General features: G+C 39.3%; 1 pseudogene; it reads right to left on the bottom strand.

Annotated features, from left to right (window-relative positions):
* Positions 1 to 253: 253 nt before the first annotated feature.
* On the bottom strand, positions 254 to 5480 carry LOC114631516 (annotated as a pseudogene).
* Positions 5481 to 15088: the final 9608 nt, after the last annotated feature.

Here is a 15088-nt window from a genome sequence, read left to right as displayed (position 1 = left end):
AGCTTAATATCTCTAGAGGGGCTTCTTCTCCACAATCCACACCTACAACTGAAAAGGACCCTTTCTGGAATGGGGTTTCTGCTGTACCTCTGAAATGGCAAACACCTTAAAGCCAAGTCATCCTTAGCCTGGAGGTCTAACGTGGTATTTATCAATTCTCGCATCCCCAACATACAAGATTAAAAGGTACACTAAATTCTGAAGGTACCTATGCTGCAAAATAGTTTAAAATTAATGATTATACAATATTCATTTATGCTTGAAATTTCAGTCCTAAGCCAAGCTTGTGGCCATCAGCATTGATGTTCTTGCCATCCAGCAGGGCTGACAGAAACAGTTTGATATCTGGTTTTAGGGTCTGAGTGTGCCCTAAGCCAATCAGGCTGGAGTTGTTCACTTTGGCCAAAAAGCAGGCAATAGGGTCTACCTGATTCTTGGCTGCTATTCCAGAGCGAGTGTTATAGTTTCCTGTAGTTCAGGCAAGATTGACAGCAGTCTCCAACTTCTTGTTTACCTTCTGGTAAAGAGCCGCCAAACTCTGTCCAGTGGTTCACATTAGTGTGAAGCTGGGATTCGTCTGTCTTGTAGCCAACTGCAAAGTTGCTTTGGGTCACTCGAGACTTTGAGCACTTCATCTGGTAGCCAGCCAGCCAACCCTCACAGCCAGGCACCATCACGCCCCAGATTGACGGCGGGAGCAGCTAAGGTTGTGACTTACAAGGCTTAGGGTTGTTACTCTTACAGGTTTCACTGCATACGCTGAGTCCTTTTACTGGAACAGATGAGCTCCTCTAAACCGTGGCCATGCTTACTGAGTCTCTCATTTGTGGTCCAGAGTAATCTAGCATCTTATGTCTCCTAAGCTTGGTGTGGAGTATAGGTGGATAAAAGGCACGAGATGGAATAGAAACAAAATAATGCAAAATACTGGAGTTGGCAGATCAGTACGACTCAGTTGCTTTCTCACAGTGTACTCCGGCATTCTATGCTACCAGATATGGAAGAGAGAGACACTGATTAATTTTTAGTTGTGATTACTGCCAGAGTATGCTTAAAATAGTATACTTATTTGAATTGTTCTAAAGTTCTCTAAAACTACATCACAAATTTGAACAATGATTAGAAAATTCCAATAATTGGTAAAGAGGCTTTTATTACCCATATGTGTGTGTGTGTGTGTATGTATGTATAAGAGGCTTTTATTACCCATATGTGTGTGTGTGTGTATGTATGTATGTATGTATGTATGTATAAGTGTACACTTGGAGGTCAGAGGACAACCCACCAGAATTGGTTCTTTCCTTACAACATGTTTGTCCAAGAGATCAAGCTCAGGTCATCAGGCGATGTGACAAGGTCCTTTGAGGCATTTTATTGGCCCTAAAGATACTTGTGTTATAGTTAATGTGAACTTATTCTCAGTGAATCTTCTTATTCATGCCTGATCACATAGTAACTGTTAAGAATTTTTGATAATATAGATGTTCACAATTAGAGATTCAAATAAACACACACACACACACACACACACACACACACACACACACACACACTCACATACACAGCCTTTTCCTGTGGTGGCATTGATTACTCCACAGTGGTTTTGAATCAATGTGAAGAATGAAGACTGCCCTTATCACAGAGTGCCCTAATTAGTGCGATTATTTCCTCACTGGTCTCAATTTCCCATTCTTCATGATCTTGGTCCTGAGTTTTTCTTTGAATGTCACTAGATTATTCAAGTCAAAGTTAGAAAATGAATTTCTGAATGCATACTGAATCCTGTGTAATTGTATCCCATGATGGTCTTGGATCCATGTGAACATTGCAGGAGAAAGAACTGCCTGTAGAAAAAGTTGGGTCCATTAAAATCCAAATACATTTGTGAATACTCTTCTGCAATTAATATTAACCAATTGCACAGTTTGTTGTGAAACCGAGGAGAAAACATCAAATAATCTTCACAGTTATGAAACCAATTTGTATTTGGATATACAGACTGTGGAGGATGGGGACTGCGACTAATCCTTAACTACATGTTCTTTTCTCTTTTCTCTTCTCTTCTCTTCTCTTCTCTTCTCTTCTCTTCTCTTCTCTTCTCTTCTCTTTCTTTCTTTTTTTTAGTGTTTAAGCATTGGAAATGTTACATTGTCATTTTCTTTTTCTCGGTCTTTTTTTAATTGGATATTTTATTTATTTACATTTCAAGTGTAATCCTCTTCCTGGTTTCCCCTCTGGAACCCCTCTATCCAATCACCCCTTACCCTGCTTCTATGAGGGTACTTCCCTACCCACCCACCCACTCCCACCTTACCACCCTAGCATTTTTCTACACTGGAACATCAAGAACTTCTTGGCATCTGCAGTAGTATATGGGTTTCGTGTCTGTGTGTGGGATGAATTCCGAGGTCAGGGAGTTTCTGGATGGCCTTTCCTTCAGTCTCTGCTCCACTCTTTGACCCTCTATTTCCTTTAGACAGGAGCAATTCTGGGTTAAATTTTGGGTGGCCTCATCCCTCAATCAGGAGGCCATGCCTAACCTCTGGATACGGTTTCAACAGGTTTTCCCTCCTCTTTGTGGGGTATTTCAGTTAATACCATCTCCATGGGGTCCTGGGAGGCTCTTGCTTTCCTGGCATCTGGGACTTTCTGGTGGCTACTCTAGTTCCCTATCCCCCATTGCTACACACCTTCAATTTCCTGATCCTTTTTACATCTCCTCCATCTCCTCCCATACCTGATTCTGCCCCTCTTTTCCCCCTCCCTCTCTTCTCTTCCTCCCAAGTCACTCCCACCCTCTCCTTCCCTTGATTATTTTGTTCTCCCTTCTAAGTCTGTTTTGTGCATTTGGTGTTTTGATTATTATGTGACAGGAGGAATTTCTTTTCTGGTCCAACCTATTTGGAATTCTGCAGGCTTCTTATATATTTATGGGCATATCTTTCTTTAGATTAGGGAAGTTTTCTTCTATAATTTTGTTGAAGATATTTACTGGCCCTTTAAGTTGGAAGTCTTTGCTCTCTTCCATAATATTATCCTCAGGTTTGGTCTTCTCATTGTGTCCTGGATTTCCTGTATGTTTTGGGTTAGGAGCTTTTTGCATTTTGCATTTTCTTTGACTATTGTGTCAATGTTTTCTATGGTTATCTTCTGTACCTGAGAATCTCTCTTCTATCTTTGTATTTTGTTAGTGATGCTTGCATCTATGACTCCTGATCTCTTTCTTAGGTTTTCTATCTCCAGGGTAGTCTCTGTTTGTGATTACTTTATTGTTTCTATTTCCATTTTTGGATCCGGGATGATGGCTTTGTTCAATTCCTTAACCTGTTTGGTTGTGTTTTCCTGTATTTCTTTAAGGGATTTTTATGTTTCCTATTTACCTGTGCTCTCCTGCATTTCTTTAAGAGAGTTATTATGTTCTTCTTAAAATCCTCTATCATCATCACGAGATGTGATTTTGAATCAGAGTCTTGCTTTTCCAGTTTGTTGGGGTATCCAGGGCTTGCTGTGGGTAGGGCTCTGTGGTGCCAAGTAGCCTTGGTTTCTGTTGCTTATGTTCTTGCCCTTGCCTCTCTCCATCTGGTTATCTTTGGGGTTAGCTGCTCTGGCTGACTCTGACTGTGGCTTGTTTCCTCCTGCAAGGCTGTGTGTCAGTACTCCTAGGAGACCAGTACTCTCTGGGAGGAATTTGGATACGGAGAGCTGTGGCACAGGGTTAGCTCTGGGGTGAAGACAGAAACTGGAAGGATCCTGCCCCTGGCTGTTCCTTGGTTCCTGTGTCCTGATGGCTCTGGGCAGGTCCTTCTTGGGCTAGAAATTTGAGCAGAAGTGGTGGTCTCACCTATCCTCACAGGTGTTTCAGCACTCTTGGGAGACCAGCTCTCTTCCAATGGGATTTGGGTACAGAGAGCTGTGGCACAAAGTAACTCCAGGTGCAGATGGAAACCAGAAGGATCCTGTCCCAGGCTGCTCTTTGGTTTCTGTGTCCTGAGGACTCTGTATGGGTTGCTCTTAGGCCAGGTATTTGAGCAGTGCTCACAGGTGTATCAGCACTCCTGGGAGACAGGCTCTCTCCAGGTGGGATTTGAGTGTGGAACGCTGTGGCACAGGGTCAGCTCCAGGGCACAGATGCTAGTTCCATGTTTCTAAGAAAGATGGACATTGGCATGCTTTTTTTTTTTGTTAGTAAACGATCACTACAATTCTGTTTTCATTGGGGTCTGTCTCATTTACTATGTCAAATCTGAATTCTGGAAATATACTGAGAATGGTTTGCTTTTCCATATGATAACCGCATGTGGTCCCCTTGCCCCCATTTAGTGGTGCATAAGGGACTGACTCAAACGCTTAGGAGCCCCTTTATCCAGAATCCCTCTAGAAAACATGTAGAGAGAAGAGTGATGTTAAAGTTAGCCATTCACTTTAACAAGCTTGACATTAGACTGTTAACAGGCACGTGGGACCCTACCACATACAAGTTATTTGTATCTTGATATCAGACAGAAGTAGGTCAGTAAACTTATAATGATGTCCTCTGAGATGTTCTGTGTTCGCGTATAAATATTGACTGTGTTCTGTACTCCTGAGGGAGGAGATTACCAAGTTATGAGAAAACAAGCAGAAAAGAAATGGTGACTTTCTCTGTTATCTGCCTCTTTCAAAGCATATGTTTTACATGGCCTAAGTCTTATAGAGCTTAAAACTGGTATTAACTAGTTGCTAAAGAAAGAGGTCTTAATAGGTTGCCATCAGTCAAAAACACAGTGGGATCATATGATAGGGTTAATGGGAGTATGAATTTTCAAACCCACTGTTCCAGTCTCCACTGAACTATGTGGACTCTAACTACTTAATTGTATAAATTTGCATATTTTTAGTTTTTATGAGGAATAAATCTATCTGTAGAATAACATTTTCAGTGAGGTTCCTTCCCTGCACAATGGCATACACAATAAAGAGACGATAGCTTCACTTTTAATTACTCTGCAGTAGGAAACTTCAAGGATATTGAGTGGAGTTACTTAAAAGAGTTGGCCTCATCTGGTCTCAGGGAAATTGCTGGTCTTTTATCTTGGTCTTTCATCTTAGTTAGAGTCCCATTGACATATGACAACTTTGGACTTACTACTTTTGACTCTAACTGCCCCAGAGGAGTCATTACCAAACTCATCTCCAAATCTTCTCTGTAAAAATATCTCTGATCTCAACATCTCCAATGTACTTTCCTAAGTTAGAATAGTCCCTTTCAGACCTCCAGTGAGTCTTTTCTTTTGATCTCTGTGAGTCTACACAGCCATGGCTCCCTTCTTCCTCTTTTGACATACCTCTTGCCTCTTCTGTTACTGGTCTTACTTCTCTTAAAGTGAGATTAGATTACTAGTGACTACCTTTTTTTGTTCACTTCCAAGGGCTGTATTTGCATCACCAATCATATTCAATACATTCTCAAGGTGAGTACCCACCACAGCATAGACCTTCATGTTTCTATATATTAGCTGGATACTATGAATTTAGTTATCCTCTGTCATCCCGAGCAAACCTGTCTATAAGTGAACTCCTCCACCTCCATGGTTGTATGTCTAACTGCACTTTCTCTAGAATGAAAGATTGTAGAGAAATCAGGATGTAAGCTCTGAGCTACTATCCAGCACCATGTCTGCCTGCTGCTCCCATGTTCCCTTCTGGAAAATGCAAGGAAGCCTTAATAATTGTTTTACTGATGTAAATATTACTGGAGTTTAGGGTATTTCTTTGCTGACAGTTGGTTTCTGGAGGAAAGAAAATTCCTATCTGGAAATTTACATCTATCTGTAGCACTTATAGCCTGCATAAACCTCTATAAAATATAGAGTCTTCAGCCTTAAATTATAAAATTATGCATGTCTTTTAACATTATTGTGAAACCTTATTAAGAAATAACAGGATATGAATATAGTACATGTCTGGCTCACTTGTTCTGAATTAAAATTTAGATTTTTCTGCATTGTTTCCATTTTGTGTTCTGTTTCCTCCTTTTTCTATAAAAGAATTTATGTGTGACTACTTCCTCCAAAATTAGTTATCTTAGTTACCTATTTGTTGCTGTGAGGAGTCACTATGATCAAGCCACTTTACAGAAGAAAGAATTTCTTGGGAGCTTGCTTAGAGTGTCATAGAGTAAGTCCATGGCCATCATGATGTGGAGCATGACTTTAAAACCCCAAAGTCAACCCCAGGTGACACACCTCTTAATCCTCCCCAAGCAGTTCCACTAACTGAGAACCAAATTTAAAATATATTAGATTATGTAGACCATTCTCCTTCAAACTGTCATACTAATTATGCATCTAGTCAATTTTAATATACATTTTTCTCTTGTAGCAAACTTAACAGAAGGGACAGTGAGAATATGTTACAAAGACTACGGCTTACCAACTATTCAGCAGTCACTTACTGTAACAGAAAATACAACTGTAGCAGTGGCTATGCCTTGAGACTTTGTTTCATGAAGTTTCAAATAATTTAGATGAAATTTGAGTTTTGTTTTTTTTTTCTCTGATATAAAACAGGCAATAATTAGTTAATATATACACTATGGTCATCTACTTGTTGTGAAGGCACTCATTCTGACTTACAACACTTACATAGAATTATTAAATATTTCAGCTTCACTCTTACACTTCATTTATTTAGAAATACATTTAGTTGTGCGATTTAATGGAGACCATTTAAATACTGGTCCTTAAAGTGTTTATTGGAAAGAACGTGAGGACTAATTAATATCATTTCTTTGAAATTTCCTGATTTGTCTTTTCAGCTTAACATACTATCAATTCTGTAATATAAAAAGACTAATTTTTTCATGTGTAGAGCCTTATTCTTTTTCTCTCTGTCTCTGTCTATTTGCTTACTTTACATATATACTTGATTATGATAGGAGAGTAGAATGAGAGAATGTTTGGTAGGAAGAAGGAAACCAATAGCAGTGGAAGATACTCCTGTTGTATTGGATTTTTTTTTTTAGCGTTTTGTTGATGGTTTTCTATCATTGTTAATTAGGAATGTTTGTCTATAAGTTTTTGTAGTAGAACCTCAGAGTAAAAATAGATGGAATGGAGAGAATCTGAGCAGTAGCACAAACTAGTTGAAACTAAGACTTGTTCTTTGTAAGATAAACAAACGTCATAGGACTCCAGCAGAACCAGAGGTGCCAGAGAAGACTCATGTACATGGAATATAACTGAGGGATAAGGCAGTGTAACGGATGCTACTAAAGTGTGAGGAATCATGAAGTGGTCTTACACAATATACCATGAACTGGATAATCTTGAAGAAATGAGTCTGTACCAATACTGAATCATTAAGAAATAGATACTCTGAATAGATCACTAACAAATATGGAGAATAAAACAATAACCACCAACTTTTACCCAAAGAAAATATAGGTCATGATGAATTCATTGATAATTTCTGTAAAATAGTTCATGATAAATTAATGTTAATTATTTTAAACACCAAGATAGGTTTTGAAGTAATTTGGCCTAAGAGAACCAAAGTTAAAGTTGGGTAAGAGATCATCGTTACCCAGTAACAATATATGCAAAATATGGCATGAATGATTTAAGCTCCATATAGATTATTTTCATAAACAGGCAAGCACAGAATGTCTTCAGGGGAGGTTCAGACTCTACATGATAAATTGATCACAACTTTAGACACTTCACCTTCATTTCCTCCAAGTGTCAATTTCTAGATGCTCATAATTATAAACATGCAGCTGTTATACTCATTTGTCTCTTCATTATAGAAAATGTTGATTTTCTTCACCAGGCTCCAATAGATACTTCACAAGTAGGTGATAAACTACAAAAACCAAGTATCTGTTTCCAGCTCTACAGCATGCTGGTAAAATTTCAAATTACTTTTCATGCTTAATTAACCGGATCAGTGCACTCCCAGCTAATTGTATTTCTCTCCTTTCGAAACCACTCAAAGTTCTCTTGAGTACTTCTCTTATTTTTTTCTTTTTTGTCTTTTTAAATTGAAAATAGATTCTTGAGTGGGAGGGAGAATATACTGTGAGAAATGACTGGAATTAGGGGGACATTTCAGGGCAAGATGGAGATCTAGTGCAATGGAAACTCCATGGAATCTAAGAGTGACCCTAGCGAAGACCCCTAGTAATGGGGGACACGGAGCCTGAACCAGCCATCTTCTGTAACCAGGCAAGATCTCAACTGGGACACCAACACAGCTCCAAAATCTTTGACCTACATTTCATCCTGCCTGCAGAATGTGCTGGGACCAGAGCCTAGCAGAATCATCCATCATCAAAGAGACCAGACAGATATCACCCAACAAGTGTTGGACGCAGATGCAGAGTACTACAGCCAAACATTAGGCAGAGGGTATGTGGAAAGGGAGTGGTTCTGGGGGAGAAGAGAGACATAGGGGAAAGGCTGGAGGAAGGGAAAGTAGAGGAAACAGTGGTCCAGATTTAACATATGAGCGAAGAATAAAAGGAAAAATTCAGAAAATAGATTCTTTTGATTTCAAATGATATTTGCTATATTCATAGATTAGTGCCTAGTCCTGTTGTCATCAAAGAGGCTTCACCTAGCATCTGACAGAAGCAGATGCAGAGAGACACAGCCCAACATTAGATGGAGCTTGGCCAATTGCCCTGAGAGCAAGGGAAGAAGGATTGCAGGCATCAGACAGGTAGAGGACACCAGGAGTACAAGGCACTGATGTCAATCAACTAAGCAGGGCTCATAGGACTTCGCAGAGGCTTCAGCCTGCTTGGATTTGTGCTAGGTCCTCTGCATATATGTTACGGTTGTGTAGCTTAGTGTTCTGGTCGGACTTCTAACAGTGGGGGTGGAGTGTGTCTCTGACTCTTTTGCCTGTCTTGGGATCTTTGTCTTCCTACTGGATTGACTTGACCAGCCTTTGTATAAGAGTTTGTGCCTAGTCTTATTGTAACTTTTTATGCTGTGTTTGGTTGATACACCATGGGAGCCTCACTTTTTCTGAAGGGAAACCGGAGGAAGAGTGGATCTGCGGGAGACTTTAGTGGGAGGTGGGAGGAATGGAGGGAGAGGAAACTATGGTCAAGATGTTTTGCATGAGGGAAGAATAATAACTAACTAAATAGCTGAGTAAATAAATAAATATGGAGGAAAATAGATTCTTATTTCATACAATATTTTCCTATCTTTCCATCCTTCCTAGCTTCCTCACACACCCCATCTTCCCCATATCCACTACCTTTCCCTTTCCTTTTCAAAAAAGAGCAGGTCTTTAAGAGAGGACAGCCAGACAGAACAAAATGAGATACAATAAATAATACATGATGAAAGCCCTCATATTGAAGCTGAACAAGGCAATCCAACAAGAGAAAAAGTCTCAAGTGTAGGCAAAAGAGTCAGAAATACACTCTCTCCCACTGTTGGGAGTCCTACAACAATATCAAGCTAACAGCCGTGACATATACACAGAGATCTAGTGCAGACTTATGTAGGCTCTGTGTTTACTGTTTCAGTTTCTGCGAGCATATGTGAATCCTGCCTAGTTGATTCCGTGGACCGTGTTTTCCTGGTGTCCTCCATCTCCTCTGAGTCCTACAACTCTTCCTCCTCCTCTTTTGAGGGGTTCCTTGATCTCTGAGGGGAGAGACTGAATGCAAACCACCACTTTAGACTCCCTCTGCGTAATTTCTGGCTGTGGGTCTCCGCTTGCACTCCCATCTGCTGCCTGAGGAAGTCTCTGTGATGAGCGCCTTGAGTACTTCAGTATATTCCTTGTTCTTTGCCTTTCTTCAAGTTTTAATTAATTATTTTCATTACGTGTAAGCGTGCTCGCATGCTCATGCATGCACCCAAGCATGCAAGTACATGTGCCCATATGGCTATAGTCACATGCATGCTGTAGTTCCCGTTGAAGATCAGAGAACAACTTTTAACTGTCTGTACTTTCTTCCACTGTGGGTTCCTGAGATAAAACACAGGTCATCAGTTTTACTTGACAAGTGCTTTTGTTTGACATTCTGAGCGATCTGACCGGACCCCTTCTTTGTTTTATATTCTGCACATTTTTTTTTTTAAAAAATAAAAATTTGCTCTGCTTTTCTCCCCTTAAAACCTAATAGCATTCCCAGTGTTTGAGCTGATGAGCAACATGTGAAGGAAATAGTTTAGCTTTCTAGTGATACTGAATTTAAAATATATTGGAGAATCTGATTTCCTTGAAACTAAACCAATAGCAAGCTAGCTTTGCAAATGCCCACTCCAATTAATCTGTCTTTGAGTAAGAAAAAATTGATTCATTTTAAAATGAGAACACAATTATTTCTGTATCAAAATAGAGACAGTGGTCAATTTTGGATAAAGCAAAGCTAGAAATGGTTTAATCGGTAGATGAATTGGAGAGATGTAGAGAAAGATTAACACTGAGAAACGTCACTGCACATAGCCATGTGGAGTTTTGATGTTAGATTGTACACTGATAGTTTCCTAAGGCATTACATTCTAATGAATGGCTTGTGTTCTTTTAGAATTACTAGGCCATTAAAGTGAGGGGGTGGAAATTACTATAGACATACAATAAGATTGCTCATAAGTTATTTCCAACTGCTCATTCAGTTGTCTTTCATAGGTCTGTTTATCCCATTGTGTTAAAAATCCAAGGAGGGAAATTATAATGACTTTATTGTCTTGCAGATAATAGACACTCGGAAATACTGCTAAATTCAGCTGTAAATATGAGCACAGTTTATGAACTCTACGCTTCTGTTGGGTTTTACTCTGAAAAAGTGAAGCCTAGAAAATGAAGGTAAAATATTGTTTAACTCAGAATCTCTCTTGGTGCTGGTATAGAGCTGGCTATCATAAGTCATTATAATGTTCTAGGTTTTCTTTAGATTTTCCAGGAAAGCATCACACTCTGTTTAGCAAAGAAAATGGAGAAAATTATACAAGTAATTTTTATTTTGTACATGTACATATATACATACATGGGCATAATTCATAGTGTAATTCTCATTTTAAAATCTTGATATAAGAATATACTATCAAAGACAGTTGCTCAGCTGTGTTCATAATAGTGTTATTTGTAATAGCTAAAATCTGGAAACAACCTAAACGTCCCTCAACTGAAGAACAGATAAAGAAAATGTGGTACATCTACACAGCGGAATACCATTTAGCTATTAAAAACAAAGACATCATGAATTTTGCATGCAAATGGATGTATCTTGAGAATATACCATCCTAAGTAAGATAATACAATCCCAAAAGGACATGAATGATATATAATAAGTGGATATTATATAATTATAAGTGGATATTAGCTATAATATACAGGATACCCATTCTATACTTCACAGACCCAAAGAAGGTAAACAAGAAGGAAGGCCCAAGCAAGCATGCTTGAATCTCACTTAGAACAGGGAATAAAATAGTCATAAGAGACAGATGGAGGGAGGGAACTGGGTTGGAGAAGATATAGGGAGGGGAATAGGGTGCGTTTAGAATCAGGTGTGGGAAGGGACAGAAGGGTTGGCCAGATGGCCATGAGAATGAATGAAAATCTGCAACTAACAGGGCTGGGAAGGTAGGGTTTATCTCCAGAAAGAGACAGAGACCTGGAATAAGGGAGATGCCTAAGAATCAATGGGAGTGTTCTTAGCTGTGACTCATACCACTGAGGATATGAAACCTGAAGAGGCCACCTCCTGTAGCCAGGCAGGAATCCCAGTGGATACCAACCCACCCACAAAAGTTTCAATCAAAAAATTCATCCTGTCTATAAGAAATGCAGGGACAGGGGATGGAGCAGAGAGTGAGGGAATGGCCAAGCAATAATAGGCCCAACTTGGGACCCATCCCATGGACAAGGATCAGTCTCTGACACTATTAATGTTATTCTGTTATACTTGCAACAGAAATCTAACCGGCTGTCCTCTGATAGGCTCCACCCAGCAGCTGACTCAGACAGATACAGACACCCACAGCCAAACAGTGGGTGGAGCTTGGGTACTCTATGGAAGAACAGGAGGAAGGATTGCAGGCCCCAGTGGGAATAGGAACTCACAGGAAGATCAACAGAGTCAACCGCACTGGACCCTTGGGGCTCTCAGAGACTGAAATACCAACCAAAGAACATAAACGGGCTGGACCTAGACCTCCCCACACATATGTAGCAGATGTGCAGCTTAGTCTTCATGTGGGTCCTAAACAACTGGAACAAGGCTATCCCAAAAGCTGCTGTTTGTATGTTGGTTATATTCATTTAGCTGAGATGCCTTGTCTGATCTCAGTGGGAGAAGAAGCTCTGGCCTCACAGATTCTTGATGTGCCAGGGTAGGGGGATACCCAAGGGGGCACCCCCACCCACTCGGAGGAGAAGGAGAAGGGGGAAGGATTGTGGGAGGGAGTAACTGGGAGAAAGCAGTGAGCAGGTTGTAAAGTAAATAAGTAAAAAAAGTCTTTAAAAATAAAGTAACAAGATTTTCTGGCATTTTATTTAAACTTGGACATCATATATACATATTTACATATATGCATTATGTAAATTGAGAAATATTTTGCCACTTTAAGAATTTTGTAAGAAAATTTCTTTTTAAAACAATGTCATCTTCATGTGCTATGTGTATTTAATATGTATTTGTTTTACTAGACCCGAGATCCTTGCAAATTCCTATATCAAAAATCATGTCCTCCAACGACAGGGGGACCAGGGCCATTACAAGGTCCCCTTCAAGAACTGGAGGTCAGGCCTCTGTAACTGCCATTTCTTTTGTAACGGCTGGTTCTGCTACTTTGTAATGGTCCGTTCTGCTGCTCTGTCCGCAGGTCAGGGTCTAGCAAGAGAGAGATTGGGGACAGAGGAAGGGCGAGAGGGGCGAGAGATGCAAAAGATGGGTACAGGACAGAGTCTGGTCAAGTCTCTTCAAGTCTCTTCTTTATTCTCCTTTATTCTCTCTTATTCTCCTCTATTCTCCTCTACAAAGGAAATCCTGGGTATTTATACCCTTTACCACGTGACTTGCCCTTGTGGACAAGCTCAACTGAAGGCACTATGTCACGTGCCTTGTAGCCATGGATACCAGGAGCAGCTGGGGGCACTAAACAGTGTAACAAGATGTTTATCAGAGTGCACTCAGCTATTGCAGGCTGTTGAAAACAAGTCTCTTGTCAGAGTATATGGCTGGAGATGGCTGTAAAGATGATAGCCACTTTCAGCTAAGAGTCGGCTCCCAACAGGCCTCTATCCCCGCCTTCGCAAGATTAGAATTGCCACAGCCCTTCTATACTTAGAGAAGGGAGGAGATGTCAGGGGCAGCCCGGCTTACACACTGTAGACCTAAAATCAGCCATAGACCTAAAATCAGCAATAGGCCTGTCATACATGTATACTAACACCAAGTCTTGGGTCTCAGTGGAAAAACATTGAAACAGATGGCTATAAGCTAATGTAAACAGGCAGCTTTTGTGGAAGTTTACAAGTCTGAGTAGTCATAGACCTTGTAAATAGGTAGCCTTGGCGGATAATACCAACTTAGATAAGGACAAGCGAGTCATAGGCAGAGTCACAGTGACTTGTCCCCTGAACCTTCACCCAGCCAATACCCGGTTCTGAAAGATATCTGTATTCCCTTCCCCACATCCTGCCTTTCTGTGTTTATAACCCCTGTGTGAATTAATTACAATTTGAGAAAAAATAAATTATTTATAAAAAAAATCATGTCCTCAGTGTTCAGAGAACCTGCTCATAGGTGACAAATAGTTTTTATCAAATTGACTTAATTGATTAAAATTATAATGAATTATTGTTGGTTTTCTAAAGATAAAATGTTTCTTAAGACACATTTTAGAGAGATTTATCACCTAAAATATTAGATATTAGAGCCCCTACTCACTCGTTAAAATATTAAGAGCTATCATGACTTTGAACTTTGTTTGATCACTTTATAGCTGTTTACAAGTGAGTAACTAGAAAGTAGAACCAGCGGGATTCATTAGATTTTCAATTTAAAATATCTAAATTGAAAAATATAGATAATACATGGTTGTATTTTCATTTATATTTACTTAAGTTATATTGCAATTTTAGAATAGTTTGTAATTGATACGAAAGTTGTAAAGAAAGCACACAGGAGTCTCAATACACATAACAATCTTGACTATTTGAATTCCACAGGTTTTGATTATTCAAATATCACTGTTTGACTTAAAAATGTTTTAACATTTCCCATTATAACATACTCATCTTTGATAAGGTAAATTCTACTATATCATTTCTATAACTTTAAAAAACTTTATTTCTCTGTCTCTGTCTGTCTCTGTCTGTCTCTGTCTGTCTCTGTCTGTCTCTGTCTCTGTCTCTCTCTCTCTCTGTCTGTCTCTCTCTCTCTGTATGTGTGTGTATGTATGTATGTGCCTTCTCTGCTAAGAAAGTGATTCTGTTTCAGAACTTAGAGGATCTGCAGACAACCTCTATACATAGCTTTGCAGACATTCCTCAAATACTTTGGTTTAATAATACTCTGGATTCCTCCCAAACTATTTACTATGAGTACAAAAAACCCACAAATGAACAAACAACACCCAAATTCTGTAACCTTAACATATGGAATCAGTGCATCCTGTAGGCATATTTATTACATTGTTTTATTTCCATTTAAAGATGACTGGTAATGAAATTATCCATGAAGTTAATGTAACAAGTCAATAAAGTGATAGTAACGAAAAAGTTAAATGATGGTTCACCAATGTGTGGTCAGTGTTTTTCATTTTTCTTTTTTAAATACAGATTTTATTTTTAAATTTGTGGTGTGTGGTTGTGTGTGTGTGTGTGTGTGTGTGTACTTGGGAGTGCAAGTGTCATGCAGGGAGGCATCAGATCTTTTTAGAATTGGAGTTCCAGGCAGTTGTGAACTGCTTGCTATGGCTCTCTGGAACTGTACCCAGACACTCGTCAAGAACAGTACATGCTCTTATTTGCTGAATCATCTGTTCAGACTTAAGAATCTCTTGTTTAGTTATAATGTTTAATAATAGTCATAACTGTTTAAATAACTAATGTCTTTATTAAATTTGCTTTTCTA

This window comes from Grammomys surdaster, unplaced genomic scaffold (genome assembly GCF_004785775.1).
Source record: "Grammomys surdaster isolate TR1022 unplaced genomic scaffold, NIH_TR_1.0 363, whole genome shotgun sequence".
Classification (NCBI taxonomy): domain Eukaryota; kingdom Metazoa; phylum Chordata; class Mammalia; order Rodentia; family Muridae; genus Grammomys; species Grammomys surdaster.
This window is presented reverse-complemented; position numbering and strand designations above follow the sequence as displayed.